Here is a 15,467-nt window from a genome sequence, read left to right on the forward strand (position 1 = left end):
CCCCAAAAATACATCTTTCCTTTTAACACATAAGTACAATCCCACAAAATAAATCTGTGCATTGACTGTGCCTGAAAGTACATGCCTCATTCCACACCAATCAGCTACCACTTCTCTACCAAGTAGTGAGAAACATCATCTGAATTGTTCAATTTGTTGTCTTTCTCTCAGTCCTCACCCTCCTTTCTATATTGTTTGACATGCCAACATCCCAGCTTCCTTCTGGATGCCCTCTGTGCTCTTGGGTTCTGCAATACTATTTTTGGCTCTTTTCTTACATATATGACTATTCTTTCTCAGTCTCTTTTGCTGGATTATCATTTATAACCTGTTCTCCAAGAGTGGCCATCTCCCAGTGATTTTTCCTGGACCCTTTTCTCTTCTGATTCTATATTGTCTCCCTTGGTGTCATCTATTCCCATTGCAGGCCGGGATACTAGTGGAACTGGTGAAGAATGAATTAACCCTCCACACTCTTACGTCACCTGCTGGTGCCATTCAAAGCATAAAAGTTGTGATATAGACCTTGAGCAGTTAATTGTTACCTTGCCCTAAGTTGAATTGACTTGAGACCCATGTGGGGGTCTTTGGGCAAGAATATAAAATCAGTTTTTAGGACATTGAGAGTGATCTCTTGATATTCCAGGGAACCTCGTTGCCAGCTGTTTTTAACCTCCCTGATAATAACTTTTATTTGTTTTTATGTTCTTTAACTTCTTTTTAATTGCCTTGGGTATGGCTCTTACTGGGGGAGTATTTGGATGTGTTCTATTACATGAACTGGTTAGACATTCAGACTGTGAGTGTACCATTGCAGTAGAGGTGGAATAGTGACTTGGGCAACTCTCATGGGTTCGATTTTCATGTCTGTGTAAACAGCTCACAGATTCAACCCTAACTGCTTTATTGAGCTCTGATCTCATATCACCAACTGCATGTTTGACAACTCCACCTATGTATACCATTAGTATCTGAAACTTGGCTTATCTAAAATAGAACTCAGCTTCTTCCCTTGCACCTAAAACTTGCCCCTTATAAAGACATCTCTATTTTTATTTAGGGCATTTCCATTGTCACTGTCTTTCAGCATCAGAATCTTGAGTAGATCATGCCTTTTACTGTTCCCTAACTCCCTCGAGCTGTTATTCTGTTGTCAGATCTCAGTTCTTTGCATCTGTTCCTTTCTCTGTACTCATATAGACCCTAGTTCAGCCCTTTATCACTTTAGGGTTAGACTACTGTAATGACTCCATAATTGGTTTCCTTTCTTTCAGTCCCTCCCCTTCCTAATGTATGATTTGTGAAGCTGCCAAAATATCTTCCCAAGGAGATCATATGACCATGCCACCTTAATGTTCAAAAATCTACTTCAGGCCTCTCCCTACTCTAGACCATTTTCCATGCAACTACAAAAGTGATTTTCCTAAAATGCAACTCTGTCTTTGCCACTCCCTTACTCAGTAAACCCTACTGGCTCCCTATTACCTCTTAGAATTCACATGGGAAAAATTTGTATTTAACTGAAATAAACGTATGAATTCTGGTTACCTTCAATTATAAAACATATACAAAACCACATAAACAAATTGAATATAGATATTTCCTTTTAGAAATGTATTTTGGTTGTGATGGTAAAATGTATTTTAAAAATCCAGGTTAAAGTTAATACTTCCTCCAAATAAACATTAAAAGTAACAATTATTAGGGTATATAGCTAACCCAGTCTTTGCTAGTGTTTTCTTGTTTGCTCATAGTATTCTGTGGAAGCATGACTCTGGCCTAGAAGACTTCACAAAAGTGTTTATTCAGGTCTGTTATTCTGTAGTTGCTCTGAATGCGCTCTTTTCAGAGGCCCACATCCTAGAAAGAGGCAAGACGCTAAGTTGCCACCTACATTAATTAGGACAGCTTTATTTTCTCTCACATAGGGTATCAGCTTTTCAGGTACTGGAGATGTTAAAAACAAACATGGTATTTCTAACTTCATGGATTATGAGATAGGGACAGATGATGTACTACCAAAAGAAATTTGACCCTTTTGAAAGTGATGGCTAAAGTTTAACCTGACTTGGGGGTCATTGAAAAAAAAACTTTTTAGAAAAAGCAAAAGAAACTTAACTCCTCTAGAAAATGACATTTCATAAATCATTTTGTGTGATGCCTTTTCATAATGGTATCATATTCTTTCTTTAAGTTACAAAGAACAATACAGTTCCTCACTGATTTTGTCCATTATTTGTAGAATAGGCTCCAGTGACCGTTTTTTTTTTTTTTTAATCTGTGTTTTGAATAGAGGGCTAATTTCCATGACTGGTTTTTGTTAGTGTTAAAATTTGCTGATTTCATACTTTGACCTGACAGTGCTGATGATTCTGAATGAATGAATGAATGATGATCAAAATAGTTGACTTTCCAAATAAAACTTGTAAATGATAAAATGTTCAGGAGTCAAGTTAGTCTTGTGGTAAACTGATGGTGGTCTAGTAAAGCTCATGTTTGACAGTAGTGTAACCTTTTGTAGGGTGGGGGGGGTTTGGGTATAACCTACAGGTATACACTTTTTAACATCATGTGTATGTTACGAGTATATAAGCACCAACTTGATATGTGAAAATATTATTAGCATTGTAAACCAACAATGACAATATCATCATCTCTTCAAAAACTAGGCCACATGCAGTGAATATATGATGTGAACTTTGTGTCCTTACAAGCTTTCAGACATATACCTGGAAAAGTGGGAAATAATTTCTACCAATGAACTTAGTAATGGGGCCTGCTGGAGTTATGGCTTATTTTACAGGTCCACTTGGAAAATTTAATGGGACAATACAATTTATATCTATAGTAATTTTATTCTAGTGCTAAGTGACTTGTCTTATATTTATTTTTCTCTTCCCTCAAATTTCAGATATCTTTGCTTTTTTTTTTCTTTATTGTCTTGTTCTGGGACTAGCCTTGAATAGTCTTTCATGTTCTAAATGTTTTTTATCATGAACAAGATACATGGATCCCACAATATTGATTTTAAATTTTATTATTTCCCTCTTAACTCTATTGTCAGTAAAGTAGTATGGAAAAGAGATGTAACACAGGGGAAAATATCATCTCATTTACTATCTCTTTTTTTTTCCAATCTAATTTATTGACCATTTTCATTTTAATTGTCTTTATACCTCACTTGTACATGATGACATATATTTACAAAGGAACAAAATATAGGATTAAATTATCTAACAGCCTGCATATTGATAGAGGTGGAGGAGATGGTAAAATGTAAAATACATCTCAATTTGTTATTTTTCCTTTCTCCTAATCAATGCAAAGACTGTCAATGCCAATTGGAAAGTTATATAACTCTAAGCCAAGACTGGGCAAAAGTGATAATGTACTTGGACATTTCTGTATAGAATCTCTTCCTGTGATCCCAGGTGCCCCTATATAAAGAGAGAGATAAACATGGCTGCATGTTATGCTACAAAATATATATTTTTTTTAGTTTTAGATTTAATCCTATTTCTTTGATATTTTTTGTGGGTTTTTTGTGTTTTTTTTTTTCCAGGCAATTGGGGTTAAGTGACTTGCCCAGGGTCACACAGCTAGTAAGTGTCAAGTGTTTGGTCTGAGGTCGGATTTGAACTCAGGTCTTCCTGACTTCAGGGCTGGTGCTCTATCCACTGTGCCACCTAGCTGCTCCTTTCATATTTCTTTGTAAAGCTACTTCTTTTGTCCACCCTGATAACAGGTCCCTATATTATTGTTGATGATTTTTCTTCCAAATTACTACATTAATTTTGAAACAACAGATGTATATGAATAAGCACTCGACTTCCCCCCCCCCCTTACAGTACATTATATGAGAACAGTTAAGGAAAACTACCTTATACTATAATTTTTAATGAGTACATGTCACTTTCTCTTTCTGCAGTTTACCAGTAGCTTTCCATTAGAAAAGATGTATCTTTTAACTTTGATAGTATGGTACAATGCTATCAGTTATTACTTCGAAATATAATTTGAGGTCAGTAACACCAAAACCTATTCTTTCCTTTCTTTTTTCATAATTTCCCCTGATATTCCTCCAAATAAATTTCATTATTATTTTCTCTAATTTTAAATAGTTTATCCTTAGTAATTGGATTGGTATACCAGTGAATAGTAGAATAATAGTATCATCATTTTTCCATATTGGCACATACCAGCCATGTACATTGAATAGCTTTCCAATTATTGAGTTCTTTATTTCTTCGAAAACTCTATTATTATTATGTAAGCCCTTTGTTTAGTTTGGTAGTGTGAATACTAGATATGTGTTTCAAATGGAATTTTATTTCCCATCTCTTTTTCCTGGTCTTTGTTAGTAATGTACAGAAATGTTGGTAATTCTTGTGTATTTCTTTTGCCTTCTTCTCCTTTACTGAAACTATTGTCTTGATTAATATATTCATTGATTTCTCTAGGATTTTCTAAGTATACAGTTTGCAAATAGAATTTTGTATTCTATTGCACATATTTATTTCCTTAATTCCTTTTCCTTTTCTTGTTGCTGCAACTAGCATTTCTAACTCTGTCAAAGATATTGTAGCACCTTGAGTGCCTGCACCATTGAGACTCCCTTGAATTTATAAAAGACTTGATCCTTTAGTCTTTTTGGTGCTATTGTCCATTGTGTCTCTTCATTACTCTGACCCCAAAAGAAGTCTATTAGCTCCTCTCTTTGACATCTGTGCCTGTGACTCAGACAAGGGATCATGGAGGACAAAGGAATGGATTCTATGTTACTGATAGTCAAGGACCATCAGAAATTGGTGAGGTTCAGGGATATGTCTGTACACTTCACCCAAAAGGAGTGGAAATGCCTAGAGCCTACTGAAAATATACCAAGAAGTGATGCTGCACAGTGTTAGGAATTTAGTCTCCCTAGGACTTGAAGACTATGACCCGAACACGCTTGGCATTTTAGATTGAGGGAAAGCTCCTTGGGCACCTAAGAGAGCAGCCCGGAAGAGCAGGGGTGTAGATGTCATAACAGAAATTATCAATGTAATTGATTAAAAAGTATTTTTTTTTCAGAAAGATTGCCTTATTCAACATAAAAAGAATTTGCACTGGAGAGAAAACTCAGTCATATCATGAATGTGGTAACCCCTTTTTCTGGAAAGCTGACCTTATTAAACATCAGATAATTCACACCAGAGATAAATCTTTTGAATATAGTGAGTGTGGAAAGGCATTTATCTGGAAAGCTGACCTTAATTAACTCAATGAAGTCACCCTGGAGAGAAACCTTATAAATATGAGGAATGTGGAAAGGCCTTTTCAGGCAGAGGTAACCTTTCTCACCATGAGAGAATTCGCACTGGAGACAAACCTTATAAATGCAATGAATGTACAAGTGCCTTTTGCTGGAAAGCTGATTTAATTAACCATGACACAATTCACATTGAAGAGAGACCTTATGAGTGTAATCAATGTGGAAAGCGTTTTTACAGGAAAACTAACATCATTCAACATAAGAAAATTCACATTGGAGAAAAACCTTATGAATGTAATTATTGTCAAAAGGGCTTCTTCCAGAGAATTCAACTAATTCATCATCAGAAATATATAGGAACTTTTTGAATTTGATGATCGAGAACTTCTTTTTACATTGCCAGTACATGTAATGATTTTTGGGTCTCCTGTAACAACATTGATACATCTTGTTTTAATTACAGATACTTTTTCTTTTTTATTAACTTCCTACTTTTATTTTGAAACAATCATTAAAAGAGTCTTTAAAATTAGCATTGAAAATTAGTATCCTTGGATCAACTACAATGTTGTTCAGAAAGATTCCAGTTTTTTCCATCATGAATAATATTAGCTCTCCTTTTTAAATAAGAGTTTCTATTTATGTTAAGGAAAATTCCTTTCATTGCTAAATAAATCTTTTTTAGCATTTTAAATATATGTGAATATTGTATTTCATTTAAGACTTTTTATTTATCCATTTGTGTGTAGGATTTTTGTTATTAGTTATCTGTGATATTGTTTTTATTAAGATAGACCCATCCTTTCATGTATGTTATTGGTCCAACTGGGTTGTAATGAATTTTTAGAAAATGTATTGCTGTAGCTCTTTTGCTGTTATTTCCTTTAACATATTTATATTCATATACATGAATAATACTATATTGTTCTATAGTTCTCTTTTGTTTTATCATTCCTTGGTTGTACATTAAAACTATATTTGTTTCAGAGAAGCAATTTAGTAAGGCACATTCTGTTTCTTATTTTTGAGAGGAGTGTATGTTATATAAGGATTACATATGCTCTAAATGTTTAATAGAACTCTTATTAATCTATATGGGCTAGGACTTTCTTATTGTGAATTTATTTAGGGCTTTCTCAATATATATTTGTGAAATAGGGATGTTACAATATCTATTTCTTTTTTATTAAGGTATTTTATATTCTTTTGTAGATCTCCATGCATTTTACCTGAAGTATTACGTTTTGATATCATGTAACTTATTGTTTTGCTTTTTCATAATTTTTTTACTTTCTCTCTATTCATCATGAATTTCTCCTCATTTTAGATCTTAGCAATTTGATTCCTCTGTCCTTCTTCTCTCCCCTTCCTCATTTTTTCTCTCTTTCTCTCAAATTAGGTAATGGTTTCATGATTTTGTTGATCTTTTTAAGAAAACAGCACATTTTTGTTGATCCCTTCAGCAGTCTTTTAAAAAATGTATATATCTCCTTTGAGTTCCAGAATTTCTATTTATATCCTCACTGGGAATTATTAATTTGTTACTTTTCTTTTATTTTTTTTTAGTTACTAGTTCATTTCATTAGTCCTTTTTCTTTTTTTTAATATAAATGTTCAGAGATTTAAACTTTAATGACTACATTAGCAGAATCATACAAGTTTTGATATATTACCTAAGTGGCATTGTTCTCTTTAAAATAAGTATTGTTTCTGTGATTTATTTTTATCTACTCTATTATTTATATCAGAATTTATTCTCTAGTTTTGCATTTTCTTATTTCCCCTATTTAATGGAATTTTTTGCCTTTAAAAGGTATTCAGTATTTCTGCATTTATCTATGACTTTGTTATACCCTAGATCAATATCATAAATGTCCTTTATGATGTTAAAAAATAAATGTATGCCATAAAAGTCCCATTCAGTCATAACCAAAGGTCTGTCATTTAGTTTTTTCAACATTCAGTTTAGAGTCATGGTCTTCTTGTTTATCTTTCTGTTAGATTTGTTAAAATATGAAAAAAGGCACATTAAAATTTTCTCTAGTTATTGTCTTATGTAGGTGTTTTTGCAAATAGATAACTTTTTTCTTTAAATATTTTGAAGCGATAACATTCTGGGCATATTTAATCAGTATACTGTTCTATGCCATATGATATCTTTAAATAGGATGTAGTTTCCTAATTTCTCTATTTTGACAGCATCAACTTTTACTAAAAGCATGATTGACAATCCTATTTTTCTGGAGATAGCTAACCAACAAAAATTTTTATTCTAGTCTGTTATTCTAACTCTCATTGAGTCTTCATGTTTTAATTATACATCTTCTATGCAGCAGATTTTAGGTTCTGAATTATAATCCAGTTTACCTGACTCTTCTGTTTTTGGGGTGAGGTCGACCCATTAGTATTCAGGAATGTAATTGGTAACTTAATTTTTCCCTCTATCAAATTCTTTTCTGTTTTATTTTTTAGAATCTGGCAGTAGATACCTAAAGCTTTTTAATGGTTTGAAAATTATTTTAAAATATAATTTTATCAGCTCTCCAAAGTTTACATGAGAAATCAAAGCCTTATCATAAAATGAATAGTCAAAAAAAACCCCCCTAAATTCTCACATTGGCCATACCCCCAGATATAAAAATGTGTGTCTCATTCTGCATTTTAATTTAACCTCTCTGATAGGAGGTAAATGACATTTCTCATCTTCATTCTTCTGGACTCATATTTTATTGCATTGTTCAGAGTTCTAAAGTCTTTCAAAGTTGTTCTTCTTATAATGTTGTTGCCATTGTATATATTTTCTTCTAGTTCTGCTCATTTTAATTGGCATGAGTTCATAGAGTTCCCACTAGATTCCCTTGAAACTGTTCTTTCTCTTATTTCCAATGGCATGGTAATATTCAGCTTCATTCACATGTCCTAATTTATTTAGCCATTCTCCAATAGAAAGGCAGTTCCTTGGGTTCCAGTTTTTTATTACTAGAGGAAGAGGTCCTCCAATATTTTAATATGTGTTTTTTTCTTTTATTTTCTTTGGGCTATAATCTTGGTAGGCTTGGCTTAGATGGGTCAATAGATATATACAGGTTAGTGATTTTTGGAAGATAGGTACAAATTGCTTTCCAGAATTGTTGAACCAGTTTAGAGCCTTAGGTGCTTTTTTCTGCAGCTCCAATATTGATAGCTTCTTCTTTTATCTGATAGGTCTGAGTTAGAATATCAAACTTGCATTACTTTTAATTTTCATAATTATTTGTAATTTAGGGCAGCTAGGTTAGTATGTTACCATGTCAGTGTGTTAGGGATTTAGGGCAGCTAAGTTAGTGTGTTAACCATGCAGTGGTTAGAGTGCCAGGTCTGGAGTCAGAAAGACTCCTCTTCCTGAGTTCAAAACCAATCTCAGGCATGTACTAGCTGTGTGACCATGGGCAAGTTACTTAACCTTGTTTGCCTCAGTTTCCTCATCTGTAAAATGAGCTGGAGAAAGAAATGGCAAACCACTCCGGTATCTTTGCCAAGAAAACCCCTGTGGGGTCATGAAGAGTCAGACACGACTAAAAATGACTAAACAAGATTAGTGATTTGGGGCATTTCTTTTTCATATGATTGTTAATATCTTTGATTTATTCCTTTAAAACTGCCTATTCATATACTTTTCATTTGTCTGTTGGGCAATGGCTTTTAGTTTTATAAATTTGTGTCCATTTTGTATAAATCTAGCACATGATATCTTTATCAGAGAAACTTCCTATGATGATTTTTCCTATTTATCTATTTCCTTTCTAATTTTAACCACTAATTAGATTGTTTTGTGAAAGAAACTTTGAATTTTTTCTAATTAGAATTGTTCTTTTTTTTTTTTCTTGTGTAATCCTATCATTTATTAAGTGATGAAAACTATACCTATCCAGATATCTGAAAGGTAATTTCTTCCTTGCTCCTCTAATTCATTCGTGAAGTAACCTTTTATATCCAGGTCATATATATACTTGGAGTATCTGGTTTAAGTTTATGTTGTGAAATTAATCTATGACCAGTTTCTGCTAGGTACTGTGTTCTCCAGCAGTTTTTGTCAAATAGTTGAGGTCCTCCATTTAGTAACTAGGTTCTGTGGCTTTCTTGAACACTATGTTGCTTGTTTCTGTGTCATGTACTTGACTCTTTTCACTGGTGGACCAGTACTATATTGTTTAATAACTATTGTTTTGTATTATAGTTTGAAATCTGGCACTGATAGCCCCCACCCTATTTTATATTGATATTGAGATTCTTGACCTCCATGTGAATTTTATTTTTTAAAATTATTTAAAATAGTCTTTTTGTAATTTGATTAGCATAGTACTGAATAGATAAATTAATTTAGAGAGTTTGTCATTTGTCTTGTTAATTGGCTTGTCCTACCCATGAGTAATCCATGTGTCTCCAATGAGTTAGGTCTGTCTTTATTTCTGTAAAATGTTTTATAGTTGAATAACATAGCTCCTGGGTACCTCCTGGTAGATATGCTTCTAAACATTTTATAGCTTCTGTAGATAGTTATTTTAAATAGAATTTATTTTCCCAGTTCTTCTTGCTAGGTTTTGCTCGTGCCATACAGGAATGCTGGTGGTTGATGTGGATTTATTTTATATCTGGCAAACTTTGCTGAATTTTTTTTAATGCAAATGCAAATGCTTAGGGAAGTTATGATACTTATATTCAAGTATTTGAGGAGCTGACATGTAGAAGGAGAATTTAATCTGTTCAATTTGACCTCAGAGGAGAGAACCATAAGCCATGGATAAAAAAAGAAGCACCTTTATGTTTGATGTCAGGAAAACAGAACAAAACAACATTCCTTAAATTAGAAATGCCCAAAAAGGATTATGCTCTCCAGGAAGATCATTTGTTTCTCCTTGTTAGAGTTCTTCAAATAGGGTGCATGAGTCTTCATAATCGGTGAGTTATTATTTGGATTAAATAACCTATCAGCTCTTAAACTCTGTAATTCTATAATTCTTCTTTAGTGGGTAAGAGTGATAGACTTGGGATCATGAAGACCTGAATTAAAATCCTGCCTTGGACACTTGTTTGATAGCTGTATGAGATTATACATTTGCAAACATCAAAGGGCTCTGTAAATTATTATTATTGTTGTTATTATTGTTATTATTATCTCACAGTACTCACCTCTTGTATTATGTCCTAAACTAAACTGGGTTGTTCTCTATCCTTTCCCCATGTTCATGTTTAACTTCTCTGCTTTTTCCTATTTTGCTCATGGCATTTCCTGTACTGGTAACACTGTCTTGTCTGAGCCCCATCTCTGTTGAATTCCTAACTGTCCTTAAATTCTTAGCTCATATCATTACTCTCATCCTTTGCTAATCTCATTTGTCCTGTCTCCTTACTTTGAAGTCAAAGTGAGTTTTCCTTTCTCTGATCTCTTCTAGGATTTTTGATGTATATTTTTCACATTGTATTTTGTAATCTTTTTATTTTTATCCACCTATAATTTCTCTCTCCTATTAGATTATATGCCTCTTGAAGACGGAACTTTATACTCCCCATTTTTTTGTTCTTCTTTGCACCTAATGTGTAGTGAATACTTGCTCAATAAATGTTTGTTGGATATGATGAGCATGATTTGATTGTCAGTTAGGAACCTAGATTTTATTGTGTCATTGACATCCTTTGTATTCCAGAAAACTCATTTGAGCTTCCTTTAACTTTTTTTTTTTAGGCAGTTGGGGTTAAGTGACTTGCCTAGGGTCACACAGCTAGTAAGTGTCAAATGTTTGGTCTGAGTCCAGATTAGAACTCAGGTCCTCCTGACTTCAGGGCCAGTGCTCTATCCACTGCACCACCTAGCTTCCCCCTTTTAACTCTTTTATAAAAGGGGTCAGATAGTTCTTGCTTCCTATTTATCTTAGGGGAAATTATTAGAATGGATGAATTCATATTTTTAAATTTTAGGAAACATAATTTTGTTTTAGTAAAAACATCATTTGAATCATTCTTCCACATAATACTGACACAAGTTACTTTCTTACACAGTATTTCTATTTGGTGGATAGAGAGGTGCAGGGCAACAGTGTGATCATAGTGATGTGACTTACCTCCTCATACAGTATTCCTGTGGTTATAGATTTTCCTTAACATTAACCAGAGAATATGTAGTTTTGTAGAAACAATTCCTTAAAAATTAGAATTGGGTAAATGGTAGCTAATAACTCTGTGAGGCATCAAAAATCAGTCAAACAAAATCAAAACAATGAAAAAATAGGAGAAAATATAAAATATCTCATTGGAAAAACAACTGACCAGGAAAAATAGATCCAGAAGAGATAATATAAGAATTATTGGACTATCTGAAAGCCATGATCAACGAAAGAGCCAGACAGCATCTTTCAAGAAGTAATCGAGGAAAATTGCCCTGATATCCTAGAACCAGAGGGTAAAATAGTCATTGAAAGAATCTGCTGATCCCCTCCTGAAAGAGTTCCCAAAATGAAAACTCCAAGGAATATTGTAGCCAAATTCCAGAATTATCAGGTCAAGGAGAAAATACTGCAAGCAGCCAGAAAGAATCGATTCAAATATCAAGGAGCCACAGTCAGTATCACACAGGACTTAGCAGCTTCTACGTTAAAGGATGGAGAGGGCTTGAAATATGATATTCTACAAGGCAAAGGAGCTTGGATTACAGCCTAGAGTCAACTACTCAGCTAAACTGAGGATATCTTTTAGGGGAAAAGATGGACATTCAGTGAAATAGGGGAATTTCAAAATTTCCTGATGAAAAGACCAGAGCTAAACAGAAAATTTGATCTTCAAAAAAGGAGTCAAAGAAGCATAAAAAGGTAAACAGGGAAATATGTTATTCACCAAGGATAAACTGTTTACATCCATACACAGGAAGATGATAGCTGTAACTCTTGAGAACTGTGTCTCTATTAGGGCAGTTAGAAGGAGTATACATAGACAGAGGGTGTGGGTATAAGTTGACTTTGTTGTGATGATATAAAAAAATTAAGGAGTGAAAAGAGGATTGTACTGGGAGAAAAGGAAAGGGGGAGGCAGAATAGGATAAATTATATCACATGAAGAGATGCAAAAGACCTATTGTAGTAGAGGGAAAGAAGGAAGGGGGTGAGCATTTTTGAACCTTTAATCTGATTTGGCTCGAAGAGGGAATAGCACATACTCTCAGTTGGGTATAGAAATTTATATTACCCAATCAGGAAGCAGCCGGGGAAAGGGGAAAGAAAAGGGAGGAGGACTAATAGATGGAAGGACAGATTGAGGGAGGTGGTGGTCAGAAGCAAAACACTGGTGAGGAGAGACTGGGTGAAAGGAGATAAAAAAGAGGGGAAAATAGGATGGAGGGAAATACACACTTAGTAGTCATAGCTGTGAATGTGAATGGGATGAAATCTCCCATGAGATGGAGGCAGATAGCAGAGTGGATTAAAAACCAAAATCCTACAATATGTTGTTTACAAGAAACGCATTTGAAGCAGAGAGTAAAGGTAAAAGGCTGGAGCAGAATAAACTCTTTAGCTGAACAATACTTAATAATTATATTATTAATATATAATATAACATTATATATTAATAATGAATATTATTCTTCTGGAGCAGAATAAATGCTTTAGCTGAAGTACAAAAAGCAGGGGGTGGCAATCCTGATTTCAGACAAAGAAAAAGCAGAAATAGATCTAAGGAAACTTAGGTAAGGGAAGGTAAAGGTGAGGAAGGAAACTACATCTTGCTAAAAGGTACCATAGACAATGAAGTAATATCAGTACTAAACATATATGCAGCAAGTGGTATAGCATCGATATTCTTAGAGGAGAAGTTAAGTGAGTTACAGAAAATAGACAGACAATAGAAAGAAAAACTATACTAGTGGGGGACTTCAACCTCCCCCTCTCAGAACTAGATAACTCTAACCACAGAATAAACAAAAAAGAAGTTAAGGAGGTGAATAGAATTTCAGAAAAGCTAGATATTATAGACCTCTGGAGAAAATTGAATGAGGATAAAAAGGAACTATTAAAAATATATACTAACTAAAATGTATTTCTCATAAACAACAGATTGAAGGGTTTTGTTTTCTTATCCTACCTGTCACTCTTTTTTGTTTTGTTTTATTGGATCATTTAATCTATTCATGTTTAAAGTTATAAGAGTTTGGTTTATATTTTCCTCCATCTTTCTCTAATGTTATTTTGTAAATGGCATTTTATTTTTCCCCAGTTGCATGTGAAGAAAATTTTTAGCATTCATTTTTACAATTTGAATTCCAAAATTTTCTCCCTCCCTCCCCTCCCCTCTTCTAAAACTGGTAGGTAGTTTGATATAGTTTATTATACATGTGCTAGCATGTAAAAATATTTCTTTATTGGTCATAGTTATGAAAGAAGCAGATCAAAAGGAAAAAAAAACACACAAAAAAATAAAGTAAGCGAAAAAAAATGCTCTGATCTACATTCAAAGTCCATCAATTCTTTCTCTGGACATGGATAGCATTTTCCTTCATGAATCCTTTGTACTTGTCTTGGATCATTGTGCTGTTGAGAAGAGCTGAGTCATTCATAGTTGTCCATCACACAGTTTTGCTGATACTGTATACAATGTTCTCCTAGTTCTGCTCTTTACATTTTGCACCAATTCGTAAAAGTCTTTCTAGGTTTTTCTGAAATCTGTCTGTTCATCATTTCTTATTGCTTAATAGTATTTCATTACATTCATATACTATAGCCTATTCAACCATTCCCCAATTGATGAACATCCTCTCAGTTTCCAATATTTTTCCACCAAGAAAAAGGCTGCTATAAATATTTTTGCACATGTAAGTCCTTTTCCCCTTTTTATGATCTCTTTGGGATACAGACCTAGTAGTGGTTTTGCTGGATCAAAGGGTAGGCACAGTTTGGTTGCTCTTTGGACATAGTTTCAAATTACTCTCCAGGGTGGTTGGATCAGTTCACAAATCCACCAACAGTGCATTAGTGTTCCAATTTTGCCAAATCCTCTCCAATGTTTATCATTTTCCTTTTTTGTCATATTAGCCAATCCTGATAGGTATGAGGTGGTACATCAGAGTTGTTTTAATTTGCATTCTCTAATCAAAAGTGATTTAGAACACTTCTCCATATGCCTATAGATAGTTTTGATTTCTTCATCTGAAAACTGCCTGTTAATATCCTTTGACCATTTATCAGTTGAGGAGGGGCTTCTGTTCTCATAAATTTGACTCAGTTCTCTATATGTTTTAGAAATAAGGCCTTTATCAGAGACACTTGCCATAAAGATTGTTTCCCAGCTTTCTGCTTTCCTTCTAATCTTGGTTGCATTGGTTTTGTTTGTACAAAAACTTTTTAATTTAATATAATCAAATTATCTATTTTGCATTTTTAATGTTGTTTCTTGTTTGGTTATAAATTGTTCCTCCACCCATAGATCTGACAGGGAGACTATTCCATACTCTTCCGATTTGCTTGTGGTGTCACAACCTTTTATGTCTAAAACATGCCAATGGTCTGTCATATCTAACTTTTCTAATATTCTGTTTATGACTTTAGTTTCTTGTTTATTTTTTGGTTGGATTTATCGAATTCTAAGAGGGGGCAGTTGAGATCCTCGACTAGTATAATTTTGCTGTCTATTTCTTCCTATAACTCACTTAACTTCTCCTTTATGAATTTGGATGCTCTGCCCCTTGGTGTGTATATATTTACTATTGCTATTGCTTCATTGTCTATGGTACCTTTTAGCAAGATGTAGTTTCCTTCTTTATTTCTTTTAATTAGGTCTCTTTTTGCTTTTACTTTGTCTGTGATCAAGATTGGTATTCCTGCTTTTTTTTATTATGCCTGATTCTTCTCCAGCCCCTTACCTCTAATATTATTTTTTCAAGTTATGATTTTCCCCTTTTCTGCTGTATATGCAAATATTATATTCTTTGAGCTACTCACTTTAATATTTTTAAGGTGGCCTTGTTCTTATTGGCTCTCTTCTCCTCACCCCTTATTTCTTCCTCTCATTTGTTATCCCTTTCTGTTTGTTAGTTCCTTTTTCTCTCCTATTTAATCTAGTTGTATAATCCTCCCCCTTTTCCCCATCAGTCAAGTAGATTCTCTCTTCCTCTCTTCCCTGTCAACTAGTCTTGTTCATTAGTTTTTTTTTTCATTTTTATGTCCCTTTCCAAAAAAGGATTTCTCTTACT

The sequence above is a fragment of the Phascolarctos cinereus genome, unplaced genomic scaffold, assembly GCF_003287225.1.
Source record: "Phascolarctos cinereus isolate Bilbo 61053 unplaced genomic scaffold, phaCin_HiC Scaffold_8;HRSCAF=390, whole genome shotgun sequence".
NCBI lineage: Eukaryota > Metazoa > Chordata > Mammalia > Diprotodontia > Phascolarctidae > Phascolarctos > Phascolarctos cinereus.